Source organism: Dermacentor variabilis, chromosome 3 (genome assembly GCF_050947875.1).
Source record: "Dermacentor variabilis isolate Ectoservices chromosome 3, ASM5094787v1, whole genome shotgun sequence".
NCBI lineage: Eukaryota > Metazoa > Arthropoda > Arachnida > Ixodida > Ixodidae > Dermacentor > Dermacentor variabilis.
This window is the reverse complement of record NC_134570.1, coordinates 24,456,363-24,471,841: the sequence shown is the minus strand read 5'-3', so window position 1 is coordinate 24,471,841 and position 15,479 is coordinate 24,456,363. Positions and strand designations below refer to the sequence as shown.

Sequence of the window (15,479 nt, the reverse complement as noted above, 5' to 3'; positions counted from 1 at the left end):
CCTGAGTCGATTCAGTTGTATCAATTTCGCAACGCGGCTTCATTGGACGTAATTGTCGTCATTTGTTAAGGCAAATAAGTAGCAGAAAAAAGAAGAGTCGGTATAATCAATTGTGGGCGCAGAAACAAAGCCACAGCCTAGAGCTGGGCAAAGCTGAAGCACGAGGCTGTCATTTCCTGGTTCACCTAATGTTGATCGTTCATTATATTTGTCGGTTTTTGTTTTGTGGAAATTGACTTTATTTCCACGAAGTTTTTGATATTGTGCTTTTTTCCAGAATAGACTATGTATTTCAGTACAACATTCATTTGGGCTAGATGGTGCGTACTTGAATTAGGAAAGAACAGCGCCAACTAAGACGATCACAAGTGGGGGACAACACAGGCGCCTGTCCTGTGTCGTTCTCAGCACTTGTGATCTTCTTAGTTGGCGCTGTTCCTTCCTAATTCAAGATTACGTATGTATGTATGTATGTATGTATGTATGTATGTATGTATGTATGTATGTATGTATGTATGTATGTACGTATGTATGTATGTATGTATGTATGTATGTATGTATGTATGTATGTATGTATGTATGTATGTATGTATGTATGTATGTATGTTGACATGAAGAGGAACCAAGGGGCCCGATATATATATATATATATATATATATATATATATATATATATATATATATATATATATATATATATATACAGAGAGAGAGAGAGAGATGAGTATAAGTGCAGGTACATACAGAAGGTATAGCGAATTACTACGTACTGAAATAGGAGCGATATGTGCATGGTGTTCAAATTGGTTAAAACCATTAAATATTTCCAAAACTAAACGCATGTCTGTCGCCAATAGGCCACGAATTCCAACCACCTACTCCTTGATAATAGCGCTGTTGAACTCACCCCAACTTACGAGTACCTTGGCGTCAATCTTCGGTCAAACTTATCATGGAATAACCATATCAATGTTACCCTTGCCTTCGCTAGCCGTACTCTCCGACTTAGATGTCCCAGTGCGTGTAGAAAAAGAAAAAAGAAACTAGCGCATACCCACATTAATCCATCCCAAACTAGTATACGCATCTGTCACTTGAGATCCCAAACCAACTTATATCATTACTAACGTCGAAATCTTGCAACACCGTGCTGCTCGATTCATTTTTTCATATTATTCACATTACACCAGCGTCATCTCGTTACATAATAAATCTGAGTTTGACAGCTTAGCGCTACGCCGTGAAGTTTTCCCCTTATCAATCTTGCATAAGTTTTATCACCGTACTTCACTGCATGATGAATTATTTCAGACACCACCAGTTATCTTTTCACGTCGTGACCACCCATATAAAGCCAAACGCATCAACTGCCAGTCATGCCATTATGGGTGCATATTCGTTCTTACCGCGCACAATAACTGAATGGAACGCCTTAGTATCAGAGATGGCCAGAGAATCCGACTTAACTAAGTTTCATGATCTCACTCGCTCACGACTTGCCATGTAATCTAATTATTATTATTATTATTATTATTACCTTTTTTTTTACTTTACAGTGTTTCGCTTTTTCCCGGCGATGTCTGTTTGCTGTTTTCTTTTCATTGCGGTGGCCTTATGTTACCCTAATATGCCTTAATGTGTTCTCTGTAATCTTTAGTTGGGACTCATTTTATACATTACCCTCGTAATGAGGGCCTTTGGGAGTATTTGGAAGGTATGTACAAATAAATAAATAAATAAATATGTCAGGCACATACACGTTCGCCTGACTGCTCTACACGGGAGAGGAAGTAAAAGGTTGAAAAAAGAGGAAGAATAGAAAGAAAGGCCTGGAGGCAGCTAGCAGCGTTCATTTAAACTTTGGCTGGAGTAGGTAAACCGAGCTTACTACTGCTACATATCGCAAGCTCCAAATAGCTAATAAATGAACATTCGTTTATTACTCCTTGATTAATTATTGTTTCAGGACAAGTGCTACAATTGCGGAAAGCTGTTAGTCGTCGAGGCATGTCTGCTTAGTAGGTGAGAGAGAGAGAGAGACAGACAGAAAGACAGATATATATATAATGATACAAAAGCTCGGAGGTCGGCCTGAATCACAATTCTGACCTTTTACGCAGCTGCTTCGTAGGAAATGTGATATTGATCTGACATCCGGGTACTTTGTTTGATGTGTCAGTTTTGTCCACCTCAGGCATTGTGTGTTGTGCATGGTTTACGAAAGTACTATTTCTCTTGTGGCGTTAGCGAGTTGTAATCTTGATCCACGTGTTCGTTGTTTATTTTTCGCGAGTTTATTAAAAGAAATTTGAAGACATGCACAAGTCTCCTGGCAAACGTAATTATGTTGTTTTCGTCAAAGACAAACGACATAATCCGTCGTTTTCTTCAAGCTTGCATGTCGTCTAGTTTTAATGCAATAGCATAGTTAATCCAAAATTGGTTTAGAGGTTATGTAATAAGAAGTAATCGGCGTCTCATAGGTAATTTTATAGATTTCTCCTATAAGGTTAAGGGTAATCTTATAGGCGAAAACGGAGTTGAACATTAGCGAAAGCTTAGTCATGTCTAAATATACGCTTCTTCGGTTACCAATGACCAGATACAAGATTAATTCCTCGCGAGTTCACAACGCACTCTGCTTGTCCCGTCTTCACCCCTCGTTCTTCTTTAATTAAGAAACATTGACAATTAAATATTAGAAGATATCGCACAAGGCCGATATCGATATCGATAACAAGGCCCTTTACTGAAAGATATCAGGAAGAAAATCAATAAATGTGCTAGAAAAATGAAGATTGGTGCCACAAGATGCACTAAGCGCGCAATTATTAGCTGTGCAGGACACTTTGTAATATTTGAATTCTATATCACGAACACTGCAACAACAGCAGAACGGTGGACGCATTGAAATATGTTATTCAATTATTTGACGAGTTACTTTTACGCGTCCGTCACTTATTAGCTAGTACACAGTTGTGCCACCATAACCATGGCTTTTCTTAGTGCATCTTATTGAATGAGCATACAATACATAGCTTATGATCTTGGTGGTGGACAAAAATACGCATGCATTTTTTTATTGAAATGATAATGAAAGAACGAGATGATGTCATCCTATAATGGCTACGGCTACTCCTTACCGCACAGCAGTATCAATATCATTAAAAAAAGCATTGTAAGAAAAGAAGCTACTGCACACTCTTTTTTCGAAATTTTATAGCTAGTTACGGTATCTCTATGCTCACATCGGCGCTGTTGTCTCCGAGACGGCGGTCTTCTAGATTTGCCCCCGAACAATGACTAGCTTTCCTACTGGCGTTTCATTCCTTTAGTACACTGAGCTCGCTACTTTCCCGTCGAGAACGCTATGTTACGGTGACATGCTGATACAAGCCAAAGATACGAGCCAAAAGGTGCCAACCTTTCCTTTAGTACGTAGAGTGACGAATTGAGCACTGCCTTGCTTTAAATAGGTCACTTACACTCGAGCTCTACCCGATATGCAGCACGCTACAGCTGTGCTTCGTTGAGAAGGCCTCGCCCCGCCTGCAGCAGCCGAGAGAGCGGCATTAGGGCCCACGAGGGCGCTGCAGCTGAGCCTCGAAACGGCTCCGACGCGTCCTTCGCCGTCGACCCACCCGCGGGCGGCGACGACGCGGCCGTCCGTCGAGGTGTTTGTTCGCGGTGCGCTGCACCAGTGCGTTTTGTGGCGCGACGAACGAGACGAGCGCGGCAAGCAAGGCGTGACTCCATTTTCCGCGCCGCGCTGACTCCGCTGCCTCCGACGAGGCGCCGCCGCTGGGACGATCCGGCTCGCCTGCTGCTCGCTCTCCTCCTCTCCCACTTCGGAGGAGTCGCGCTGATTTCGCGCGCGCTGCTGCCTTTTTGCCTCATCTCGGGAGTCCTTCTTGGACTCGTCTCTATTCTTTTCTTTTTCCCGTTCCAAGTCCTTTCTTTTGGTCGCTTGTTTGTTTCGGTCTTCTTTTTTGTTACCGCGAGCGCACGGCGTCCGTTTGCGCCGCGCTGCTAAACAAGTTCCAGTTTTAGGGGGTGCTCCATTGTGCTCGCCGAAGTGGGAACGGCGGCGCGCTTGGACACGCACGCTACGCCGTCAAGCCGCGTCCTTCCGCGCTCGGCGTCGCGCGCCGGACGGCGGCGTGGAGCGACGCCAGCGCTGCGCGCGATTGCGAGAGTGCGGCGGCGTACAGCGCGCGTTTCCTCGTCGCGGCGAGAAGAGCGTTCAGCATGGTGCTCTTCTCACACCTATATATATTTCCCTGCGGCCCGTTTTCTTCGTAACTTTTTTTGACGTAATTAAGAAAATTCGGGTGAAGCAAAGAAAGCAGTTCGTCGCACCAGCACAGTAGTTTGGAACAATTATCTCTCGAGTGGTATTTCATTCCACACACACACACCTGCGTTAGAGGGCGCAGCCTGTCCAGAAGGACGCGTGAGAGAGGTCTCCGGCTGCAGTGCACGCCTAGTGGATGACCCGTTCTGGCAGCGGCGACACGGTACGGGTGCCACTACACTGCTTCTATGCTAATCGCATCGACATCGACAGTCGTCTTGAGATGGTTTCTGCCAGATATATTTTCTGATCGGGATGGCTATTTAGATCTAACATAACGATATTGGCCTCTTTTATTCAAAGCATCTATCTTGAGCAATGTTCCTTTTATCAAATTCCTCTACAGATATGGTCTAAAATGACTGAATGTTGAGGAAGTCGAGCACAATAGTAAAGGAACGAAAATGATGTTTTTGTTGTCATTGTCGTTCCTTCCTGTGACCGTCTTTGCACGCCTGCCTTTTAGTAATAGATCTGGTGCTGGTCTCACCGATATTCGGTAGTGATTTAGGATGTGCTGCGTTGCGTTGAGTCAGCAGGTCGACACAGAGAGGCCATATCTCCGCTGCGTGACGAAACAAATTTCATTCGCAACAGAGCCACGGTTTTGCCTTGACCATCTGTATGCACAACGAACGTGAATGGTTTGTGAGCTATTTGGGGCTCACATACACACACACAAACATCTTGCACCTTCGCCACGCTTCGCTGCGCTCTGATGAGCGAGAGGAATGATCTACACTTACACCCCTTTCCCTCTTTCACTGTAGTACTTATTGTGCATTATAACGACCTTCGTAAACCATTGTGTTTGCGCACTCGCTTGTGCATAAGCGGGTATACGTTGTCGGGCTTTTGAGAATGTGAACCATGTGTATTCAGCTCAGCGTGGTTCGCTGCCACGTTTACTTCCTTTTCGTCCTTCTTTTCTTTTTTTCCAGAGTGTGTCATTTCTTTATCTTTTGCTTTTAGCGCGTTTCGTGCTAGTTAGAGCTGCATTCAGGTCAGTGTTGATTGTATATTGATAAACGACCTCTCGCGAGCCCGTAGGCTATAAAACGCAACCAGTTCACCATGTCAGCATTTACGTGTATCAGAAAAATTAAATAAAAAGATTGCGACAGAAACTTTCACACGATGACCGTCGGCGGTAATGCGTTAGCTTGAATCAATATAACGACACAATGTATTGCCACCGTCTAAACGAGGTATATATGAGGCGTGTACTGCAGCGAGACTCCTCTTTCGCGCTTCCCTAAGAGCACTAGGTGCCACCAAGCGCCGCCGCCGTACAGCCTGCCTATGGTCTCCGAAATGTATGGCGCGTGGGCGTGTGGCGAACGCTGAGACACGCGCCATGCAGCAACGGGGTTCCCATCTCGCGCTTCTTTCTCGACACGCTTCGCCATCTAGTGCCACTGCTGCGATTTTCGCGCGTGGCTTCCGAGACGAGAACCGTGGCGCGCCGGTGACTGCGAACGCTGAGGATTGTTCCCTCGCTTGCCGCACACTCAGTGGCGCATACTGAGTATAGCGCAAGTTGGCGAACGGTTCATTGAAAAGCGGCACACACCTGCTGACACATACCCATTAACTCAAGTTGACATCAAAGAGGTTCATCGGAGACCAGAACATACCGAGTGGCACATACCCAGTACTCCAAGTGAGCGTCAAAGAGTTTCTTTGAACTGCGGCACCTACACAGTCCCGCCTCCACAGTGGCCCATGTCGACGTGAAACAGGTTCGTTGAAGAGCGGCACGCATGTACACACTGCCACACATTCAGTGGCCTAAGTTAGTCCAGTGATTGACTTCCAACCCCCTTACCTCAGCACAGCAGCCCGATGCGCCACCCATTCCACCACTGACTACCCAGTGACCCAGGTAGACGAGAAAATGGTTTGATAGATAGATAGATAGATAGATAGATAGATAGATAGATAGATAGATAGATAGATAGATAGATAGATAGATAGATAGATAGATAGATAGATAGATAGATAGATAGATAGATCCCGGAAAGTGCGTGACGTACCCTACGAATGCTAACGGATTAAAAATAAAAGGTGTTGAAGTATGTTTGCAAAGTGCGAATTGCACAAGTGGAAGGAGGTGAATTCTGATCAGTGTGAGTGCAGCCATAAAAAATTTTGGGCAGAACTCATCTACGCTCATCATCGAAGTATGCGATTACCCTTCCGGACACGCGCGCCTTCTAGCGGCGCCGCCGTAAAGTCCGCGCATATATACCCCGTGGAACAAACACAGCGACCAAAACTGGCGTCAAAGCGGTTCACTGAGGAGCGACACATACCCAGTGGCGGTATATGCACATACCCAGTGGGACATACTATCGAACAGCCGCTATTTTACAGCGAAGCTGTTTATGAATAAGGTTTCCTGCATTTTTGTTTTGCGTGTGCAAAAACCATGGGCCGATCCCGGCGATAGTGCAATACCGGGCCGACCCTCGGCGGAGCTGAAGCAGGTTTCTGTCAAATTGCAAAAATAAGTTTAATATCTTGGGTACAAATAGAACCAGTATCAGATATTGAGCTCATAAGAACAGATACTGCACTTTGACCCGCGTCGGCCATGTCCGCGTTCGTACCACCCTGTCTTTGTCGGCATTCCAAGCGCTTGCGTATCTACTTTCCTTTCCTTCCGTTCTCCCATTGGAGCGCTCCTGTCGAAACGCGACGCGTGTATACTCCGGCTCCTCAGGGCGCGGTACCGTCGTCCCCGCAAATGTATATAAATATCCCGGTAAGTGAGCTCGTACCTTTGCTCAAATTTCTGCGTCACCTCTGTGTCGTGTGTCAAACAGCTTCGCTGGTCATCCGCCTTCACAGATTGGACGGGCTCATGATTTTCTTTTAGACTGCATTATCTCGGGGATTGGATCACATTTTTGGAGGGATAGTTAGATAGCCTGAAAGAAAACCGGTCTGACAATGCCAAGAATGCTGTTCGCATAAGTTATCAACGACGCGCTCCCGTGTAACGCTTGAACAAACTAAATTTGGACTTTTATGGCACAACAGGCGAGACCTCTGTTATTGTTGCTCTAATGAGAAACGCTAGCGCAATGACGAAAACTGTGGGGATGTACGTTCCGGGAATGTGCGGACACCGACTGAGCTTTACTGCAGGCCGTAGTGTCCTCGCACTGATTTCGTTTCGGTTCATGCTATGGTAACGGCACTGGGGGCCAGGGATGTTTCTAAGTAAACGCGGTAACACCGAACCATGCTTACGGTGCAAATAGATGTCAATAAATTTATGCTGTGACCATGAGAGGGTGTTTTGGCAGTGGAACGGTGGATACATACATAGCATACGCACCAAGATATCTCTTTTTCCGCCCTCTTTCTTATCTTACCTGGTTAGACGCGTTCGCCAACAATTTTCATGAACTCGCTAGGGTCGACATTTTCGACCCGCTTTACTTCGGCGTGGCCTATCACCACGATGCGAGTTTTAAATGTATTGCAACTTGATATGTATGCGGCGCGCTACTGTTCCAACGACGTAAACAAGGGGTAATGATGTATTGCCAATTGTAGTTCGAATTCGCGTATATTGCAAAGAGTGGTGCAAGTTCAGCGCTTTGATTTTTGTATTTTAGGTAACCGTAATTTACCATGCAGCTTGTATGTAGTCGCCCGTCACAAACCGTCCTTACGTACGAAAAGGTGTGATAATTAAGCTTACCTGCGCTACGATATATGTGCTCCCAGTCGGGCGCTTCCGAATTCTTTTGCTGGTCTAGATCCAGCCAAATCTTTATCATCGCAACCAAAATTTAGGCCACTGATTATATTTCCACCCGAAACTTACAGAACAGTGCATGACTTTATAATCAGATCGCCTATACCGTCCATATAAGTGTACTCGCGTACATTCGACTGCTATATTTACTGCAACTCTAATTCTTGGTCGCTGTCGAGGTGGATCTGGGGACGCCGTTGCGGGAAGTAAAGCGACCTCGATCGCCGTCGCGTGATGCTCCAAAACTCGTGCGGATCGCGCGCGCGGGACGCATGCCTAATGAATTCTCTCCTCGCTACATACTCGGGGGTGGGCGACGGACGCCGACGACGGCGGACCGGCGCGCGTGTCCTAGTGATGCTGCACGGCAGTGCAGCAGAGCACGTCGGGTGGCCTGCCTCGCGGGACTCACGGGCGTGCGGGAGTTTCATGCGGAGCAGACTCATTTCTCGCCGCGCTCAAGCGGAGGTGTTCCGCCTGATGGGGGCCCGAGCATCGCGTGCCGCCGTCCCATCGGGTGCGCCGCCGCCGCGGTCACAACCCTCCCCTGCGTCCCTCGCACCGGCGGCTGAGGACGGCACACCACCTCCCCACACACGGTGTCGAACCTCGCACACCGCTGCTGCTGCGAGTGGCACGCAACGACACGAGGAAAAGAAAAAAAAAACATCACGGGCTACCGCGCTTAAGAATCTCGGAAAACTGCACAAATCAGGGGCCTCGCTCGCGTCACAAAGTTCTTGGCTCGCACACTTTGAGAGATGCCGCGCATTAACTCGCCGCAACGGGCCGTGGTCTCTCTCTCTCTCTCGCTCTCTCTAATGTCGCTCGGCCATGAGCGCGGCCAGCTGTTGTCGGAGTGCTGGCGGCTCGGTGCGCAAAGTGCTTCCTTGTCGGTGACCGAGAAGATGATGTGGTGAGAAGTGCAGAGTGGAGAGGGATCGAAACAAGCACGCACCCGACTACTTCCTCGAGAGGTGTGAGGTTGGAAGCGGATCGGAGCGAGCCGCGAATGATGGTGACGGAAAGGAGGAGACTTATCCGATGCACTTGCAACGGATCATTATGTGCAACCAACCGGATGAGTTCTGCACCCCTGTAATTAAACTGCGGATACGACGCGGTCGCTTTCGGTCATTCGTCGCTTAGTCTTCAGAACTGCCGCTCTTCGGACACCAGTAGCAACAGCACGAGCAATAAAGCGAATAGACGCAGATCAATTATTTTATTTCGGAAAATGGTGTACGCTAGTAAGACTCCTCGGGCAGGCTTGCATGTATCAGACATAGGCGTTTTAAAAGCTACGCAGTACCTTAACCGGCAGTAAACAATTATTTTTCTTCTCTCTCCTTCTTATCTATTCTTCCCCTTCCCCGATCCCCAATTACAGGGCAGCCAACCGGCCACGTCCTTGGTTAACCTCCCTGCCTTTCCCTCTTCGTTTCTTTCTCTCTCTCTCTCTGGGACTGAAAAATAAGTTCCTCACGTGATGCGAAATTCCTCGACGGCACAGATGCTAGACCTTGATTATTTTTATATATTTTTTGCTTAACATTAAAGATCCGTTTATTTTCTGAGGACATTTGAAACCGCAAAAGCCGTATTTTTCTTACTAGACAGAAGAATAAATCTGACCAAAAATAATCTTAGTCCTTCAGAGAAGATTAAGCTGACTAACTAGCTCTATCGAGGAAGGCACTTATCTGCCGTTGCTTCAACAACAAGAACAACAAAAAAAACCCTTCTAAAGAATCAAACGACCTAGGTATCTTCGATGCGTTTACTCTAACAAAGTGGCACTATATTCCGCGATACCAAAGCAGAACGTCATAAGCAGGGGTCAAAAAAGGCGCGTCTAAGGCTTGAACCAATGCTTGGACGGACAAGTGGACTTGTCGTCGTCGGGCAAGTCAACGAGTCGAACTGAAGAAGAGAGCTATTGTTGTTGCTGTTGCTTTTGCTGCGGCTAATTTTTTATCATCTTTTTTTAAGGGTACAAGAGCGCTCTGTTCTGTATACCCTCTCTTTTTCGGTTAGAATTCTTTTTCGTACTAGAAACTATTCGCCGCGAAGTCGAACCGTTGCTCCAACATGAGACATCCCCTGTTCGACACCTGTTCATTACTTCGTATTCATATTCCTGTGAACCCCTCTCTTGTTTCCATCTCAGAACGAGTTACTTTGTTTGTTTCTGCTGACACAATACTTGAGGTATTGATTTATTCATTCCTCATAGTGCTTATGTTGCTGCTTCTCAGAGTGGTATCCATCATCTACACGGCAAGCACCGCCACCGTTATGAGGAAGAAATTGCTTCTCGGACACTGTGGCCACAATGAGTACATTGTATTTCAAAGGGTTCGTTCCTGCTCTCGCGTTTCCACCTGCGAGCATTCTAAAAAAGTCCTGCTGAGCGATTCGCGATATCAGTAACAGCCCTAACTCCGCTACATGAACTACGAAGACAAATTCAAAAGACAACACTTCTGAAACTAATACTCCGATGTGCTTTCCAGTTTCCAGTTTCATCTGAATTTGCAACAGTGTTTATTTAGACTCGGAAACGTAAAATTAAGACTACTCCTTGCTTAGAAATCGGCTTAGAGCGATAGTGGTGAGTTGTAGCAACAGGTAGGTTTAGCCTGGCGATCAAGTCCGGCAATTGCTCCGCCGGAGCCTCTCTCATAGTATCACTGTGGTGTTTCACGACATGTCAACCAGAGCAGACTTTCTTAAGAATGCGATAATGAGACTGCACGGTGCACTTCCATGTAATTACGCGCAACGGGCCCTCTATCAGTTTCACGTTTCAATTTATGCTCACGGTATTCTAGGCAATTTCGATTTCAAGATTTCACCTCCTGGTTGATTGCGTATGAGGTATTTTCGGAAAAAAGAAAGCCCTTTTGAGTCAACGCTATGGTGGCGTAGTCAATAAAAAAAACAGAATATCAATCGTGGCCTAGAGACTATAGGAACTGGCTTAAGGCCACGATCGCTGTTCTGTCTTTAATGGTGCCCCGAATGTACCTTCTTGCAATGCTTGTGCTGTTCAGTGTGGCAATAAAAAGAAAATCGTGACTATAGTTGTTAGAGCACCTGGCTAATGTGCCCTACGGCAGAGGTTCGATTCCACCATCGATCACGCATTATTCGTTTTATGAAAGCGAGGCGATACAGGAACCTACCTACGTACCGCGAAGTGTCAAGAATGAAGCAAAGAATGCTTCGCATTAGAACAACTGCGGTAGCGAAGTGAAGCTTTACCCACCTGTAGAGTATGGCGTGGACAGACTAAATGGGCTTTCAATAATGCAATGGTATAATAAAACGAGCACAAGTAATCACTAAACTAGACATAATTTCCAATCAAAAGTGTGTTTCCGATTTGTCAATTTGCTCTTTTAAAATGTTATCCGATTCTTCACGTACTATCACTGAGCTGAACAAGAGCGTCGTAAAAGTCTTTACCATAAGTTCGACACCGAAATAACGTTTCATTTCCAACTGGAATTCACAGGCTGCGACATAAGTTTGCTCCGGAGACTATACCTCTTTCTGTAGTATTCACCAGGCGTGAGCGGCTCGTCGGCAGTCACAGCCGTCGATTATTGTGGTGATCGTGATGATCCGTGGTGATCGCTGCCCTATACCGAAGATCGAGCATGTAAGAGTGCCGCGGAATTTTAGCCTCACCGTTAGCAAACGTCCACATCAGACCTTGTTCGGAGTGCCCTGATTTGGGTCACTGACCACATCCGAGATGTCCTGCAACGACAGTATACGGGCCGTGCAACAGTTTGCGCACGACACAGGACCCGAATAGGATCTGTAAGATTAGTGCTGTACTGCGCCCCCAACTTCCTCGGATCCTGTTGTTCCCGTCGTCATCCTCCATCCCTCCTTCGTTCCTGTTCCCCCTTTCCATGTAACGATAACAGGTTAGAGCACAGCATAACTCGGATCGACAGCTCCACTTTTCCCTAAGCAAATTTTCCACCTCTTTGTTCGCTTGCGGTTAGTGTACTATTGCTACGAACAGTAACTGCTGACATAGTTATGTTTGTTTCATGAAAGATTGAACAAACCTGCTTTTCCGTTTTCGTTCCTGCTCACCCTAGATTTATTTCCTTGTGCCCTTTCTTTTCTTTTTCGAGGGTCATGGTACCCTCAGGCTCAAGTCCTCCCGTCGCATGGCATCTATGGCTTTGCTGGCACGACGCAAGTCCACTTGCGTGGTGCGCGCCGGCAGGAGACCGCTGGGCGCGCGGCGAGGTCTCCGCGTGAGCGCGTCGTCGAGCCGCATGCGTGAGGAGCAGCGGGGAAACAATTACGGCGCGCGGCGTGACCGTCGTGCTGCATCGGCGGCGGCGGAGATCGCGATGAGCCGAGTCAGCCGTGCCTGTCCACCCGCTCGAGCGACAGCATGCAGGTTGAACGAACTTGGCGCGGCACCACGCGAGGAAACGACGCGTGGCGTGCGCGCGCTGGGATCGCCGCGACCGCTGCGTGCTCAGTGCAGCGACGGAGCGCCTCGGGAGGGCTGCTTGCGCTCATTGCGCTGCGCTCTCCTTGCCGACCTCGTCGCCGGACTACTTTGAATATATCTCCACGCGAGCGGTCTCCTCATTTCGTTCTGGGATCTAGGATTGCGCGACGCTCGATGACACGGCAGTTGCACTTCTGACCACGAAGGAGGGTTGAAATATGGTAAAGAGGGAGAAGGGGGCTAGAAGAGAGGAAGGTAATCGCACTCGCAAAGGGCGGCCGTCGTAAATTTCAATTTCTCGCGGATTCCGCGCAATGTGTTGTTCCTGGTGGAGGTAATGCTGTACAAACATGGACAGAGAAGCATTCGAGAGAAGTAGTGGCATTGATCGACGGAACAAGTACCTGTAAGCCGCTTACGAATCGGGACAAAAAGAATCGGATCAAAGAAAATGTGGAGGAAGTGGAGGCTTAAAAAAAGAACAGCAGTGAGATAAGGGTGGCGAGGCCCAGTCAGGGTGGCGAGGCCCAGTCAGGCACGTTCAGTGCCTTTTGCCGCGTCCCCCAAGGCATTTCTGCAAGGAATGTCTTGAATAAATGAATAAAGAAAGAAAGAAAGAAAGTAGAGAGAGAGGGGAGAAAAGAAAGGCACAGATATTGAAGTTATTGACCGGCTGGGCTGGGATAAGGGGCTAAAGGGAATTAAACATGGTAGACGGGGAGAAAACAAAACCAAAATAAAGAAATATACTAAGCACATAAACACAATGCAGCACGCGATAACTCAATCTATCGCAGAGCCCGCATTTCCCCAAATTCTTCTGGGCTAAGGACGGTTTGGACAATTGTTCTTAATTCTTTCCTTTGACAAGGGGAGATCGTGCGGCCTATCTCTATAGCGCTGTCTAGAGTTGCCGTTATGAAACTTCCAATGCAGAAACCAAGGAAACAGAGCGTGTGATATACCAGCGACGGTCGTGAACCAGCTTCGTGAGAGCAGGCTTATTTTGAGGGTGCCGTCCTGAGAGGAAGTTCAACTGGGAGATGGCGCCAGACATGTCATGTGTCTGAAGTCTTCATAAAAACCAATTCGTGCAATCAACTTGATAACGACACAACGTCCGGATGCTGTCTCGGTCCTGGACAAATTTCAGCAGGAGCAGGACACGGTATGTCGACGCCCCCCCCCCCCCCCCCCCCCCCCCCCACCTGTATAACACTGGAAACCTGCTGGCGTTAGTCGGCGCCTAGTGAAATACAGAGAGAGAGGCGTGGCTATAAAAAGAGGAGAAATATAGGTTAACTTGGCGTTTGCTGCCTGTTCCGCTCAGACTAGTGCATATACACAGCTGCTCAGCAGGACGCTATAGGTGCTTATAGTGTACCAGCGCACACCGCTCATGCCGGCAGCGGTATAGGAGAACGCTGTTCTTTTTCTTTTTTTTTTTTCTCGCCACCGAGCGATTGAGTGGAGCGTTGGCGCTGCGTCCACTTCGCTTTGTCGATTTCGCAGCCAAACGTGTTAGAGGGAACTCTGGGCGCTGCAGTCGTTGTACCACCATGGGAATGATGGGAAGTACATGGATTTGTCTGATCTTCGTGCTTGTGGATTCAGACGTTCTTTTGGCTTTGTATATTACGCTATATAAATCTTATTGTCGTAAATTTCAGCGCAAATCTTACTCTTCGAAGTGCGGAAGACGCACGGACACGCACAATTGCTATTAATTGCAACGATTGGGCTTGTCCAGGTGGCCAAATCGAAACGCGCCAAGCGACTCAAGGCAGTGACATGCCCGCGATAGATTCATAAGTGCGTTTCATTCGCTTGTCGATACATGTGGTCCGTGGCTTATTGGTTTCAATGTCGAGCTTCTGTGTTAGGGTTCCTGTGTCGAATCCTACCGTCGGACAATTTTAACGATGTTTATTTAATTATTTATTACGCAGTACATTGTTGAAAAGGCACGAGTTTTTTACAAAGACACAAAGCTCTTGAAAAGGACGAGCTTTTTACAAAGTCACAAAGCCGTTTGAAGCCAAAAGGACGAAGTTTAGGCGGATCCATGATTCCCATGATGGTACAACCGCTCTCATTGCAGCTCCCTTAAACACTAGCGCCAGAGTTCCCTGTAGTAATCATTGTATAAAACTCTATGCAAACACGCTCCACGTTTCTGGAGACCTTCTAATCCATGCTCCATGCTTATACTCCATGCTCTAACCCGCAGCACGCGAACCGCGCATGCGCCGTTGATAGTGGGAACACGCGGCGGCGGCAATGTGCTGGGAGATAATTCAATAAAAAGTCAAAAGTGCTTTTGCCGTTCGTAAAGCTATAGCAGTGTTCTTCCATGGCCCGAGAACATCTCGCACTTGAAGATGTGCAGCCCGACGGTGGTTTCACAAGCATGAATCTTCCCGCATAAGTGATCCGACTGAAGAGCCTGGTAGCATTGTGCTGTCGGTGACTTCATTGCCCTTACGGAAAAAGTAGGCTATGTGCACTAAAGATAATCTAAGAAAGTAATTGTCAACAATTATTATTAGTGACAAACGTAGTTTTATAAGTGTATCGACTCTTTTCTACTGCTTAAGTTAGGCTCTTTACTTTTTCCGTTGTTGTTGCCTCCTGCAGGCCAAACACAATCTAAACAGTAGTTTTTTACGCATACTGCGAATATTACCTTACATGCGTAACGGCGCATAGAAAGCAGGCAGCTTTGGGATGGGGTTGCAATGTTGTGATCAGAAGTGAACAATTTCAGGTAAAGGACTCTAAGAAAAGCCAGCCAATAACGGTCAGGAATCAAAACGTGTGACAAGTGCAGACCCGTGTGACAAATGCATAAAATTATTGCCCCA

The 15,479-nt window shown here is 47.1% G+C and overlaps 1 protein-coding gene and 1 pseudogene across 2 annotated transcripts in view; both read right to left on the bottom strand.

Annotated features, from left to right (window-relative positions):
* LOC142575307 (zinc finger protein basonuclin-2-like) overlaps positions 1-15,479 on the bottom strand; it is a 313,202-nt gene that overhangs the window by 254,028 nt on the left and 43,695 nt on the right. The window lies entirely within an intron of this gene.
* On the bottom strand, positions 6,781-6,952 carry LOC142576931 (U2 spliceosomal RNA; annotated as a pseudogene).